Source organism: Cucurbita moschata, unplaced genomic scaffold (genome assembly GCF_002738365.1).
Source record: "Cucurbita moschata cultivar Rifu unplaced genomic scaffold, Cmos_1.0 Cmo_Scf00035, whole genome shotgun sequence".
NCBI lineage: Eukaryota > Viridiplantae > Streptophyta > Magnoliopsida > Cucurbitales > Cucurbitaceae > Cucurbita > Cucurbita moschata.
In genome coordinates, this window is record NW_019268551.1 from 1,989,658 (window position 1) to 1,991,586 (window position 1,929).

A 1,929-nucleotide genomic window follows, 5' to 3' on the forward strand; every position below is an offset into this window, starting at 1 on the left:
GTTTTGAACCACCACTAGTGTCTTCTCCACTATCCTCCGGCCTTAGAACGGGATTGTGGAATCTGGTGAGCGACTAAACTTGGGAGGGATTTTGTATATGAGAAGAGAGTATTTGTGAGAGGTTTTTCTCAAGGTTTTTCACCAAGAAGAAGAAGACCTTCTATGTACCATGATCACTCGATTTAAAGAGTCATGTTTGCATGTTCATGCAAATTTGAGATCACCAAATTTTGACACTTAAAATTTCACTCCAATGTTTGGGATTATGTGGCAAGCATGCATGTTTGAGTTAACCAAATTCTGACACTCAAAATTCCACTCAAACTTGTGAGGTTTATTTGGCAAGCATGCACGTTTGGTTAAACGAAATTTTGACACCTCAAAATTCCACTAACATGGATTTTTCCATTAAATGAAGTCAACATTTTGAATTTTTGAATAATGAATTTCAAATTAAAGTAACATTAACTATTTAATTAATATTTAATATTAATTTAAATGCCAATCCCAATCAATTCCTACCCATAATTGATTGAGATATTTAAATCTTATTTAAATATCTCAGATTCTCTCTTTTTGTTTAATTCGTAAATAAAACAAAAATGCGGTTAAATATATCGTATATATGTAGCGCATATTCCCTAATTTGAATTCGAACACTTCGAACTCACTCGTCACACTGTTGTATGGTTTAGTCCGATATGAGCTAGCAGAGGGACCTAATGGACCTATAGATCCTGGGCTCCAACGATTCAAGATGAACCGGTTAAACTCATTAACCTTGTTAACCATGATTAGTAAGTCGATCCTTCACAGGTTGTTCGTAACTAGAGCTGGGTCAATTTACCGTTTTACCCCTAAAGTTACTTCTTGTTCTTTATGTCTCACTGATCCTTTAATGAACAATTGGTTTGTGGTCCAACCAGTAAACCGAATCCCTCTCAAGCTAATGAGAGGGTGGGGCCCCTTGTTCAAGACTTGGAGTCAGTGCTTAAGGGAACTACCTCTCTTCTATCCCTAAAAGTGGATAGGAGTGAATTCCGTCTTGCACCCCATGTCCCCAGCCATTCACCCAGTCTTACCCCTGAAATGAGAGGCCTATTGAGTCGGCGAACTAGAGCCACTCTCACCCGTGCAAATCTAAGGATAATTTCGAATAAACAGGAGTTCATGGTTAGCTCAGGATTAAAACCGAGTTACCTAGGTTATCGAATGAAAAGAAAATCAGTCTCAACAGTAAACGACATTATAAAGTGAGAGTGGTTTTCTTCATGGTCCGATCTTATGCAATACTCATTGCATAGGATACCCCCACTCACATGTCTCCACATGTACAATTTAGTGATCACATTGTTTATATCATATACAAAAGTGGGCCGCATCCATAGTGTTCTCAGAATAAGGTACTCAGCCTTATCCTTATACTATAGATCATTTTGACTATATACTTGAACTTGATCCACTCTTATGTTTCTACATATAGTTCAAGTAATCATACTATAGCCAGAGTGTTCTTAGTTTATTGGATTTAGATTAATGATTGTAAAGTTCACTTTATTCAATAACAATCTTTACTGAATAAACAACAATAATAACTTTATTGAAAATAGAATATGTTTTTTGTTTACAAACTATGAGTTTTAGGACATAAAACCCAACAGAATCAGTATTTGTGTTGACCAACTGCCTTGAGGCCCATAGGGTAGAGTGTGGTACGTTTATGCTACGTGATGATGCAAAATTGTGGTGGCAGGCCACCCGCGACCTTATTAGTCCTGAGGGAGGTGCAATCTCGTGGGTAGAATTCAAGTGCGCCTTTACTGAAGAATATTATCCACAGGATGTTCAGCTGCGAAAACAACAGAAGTTCACTCAATTGAGTCAGAGGGGGCGTAGTGTTTCTACTTATGCCAGAGAATTTTCTAAACT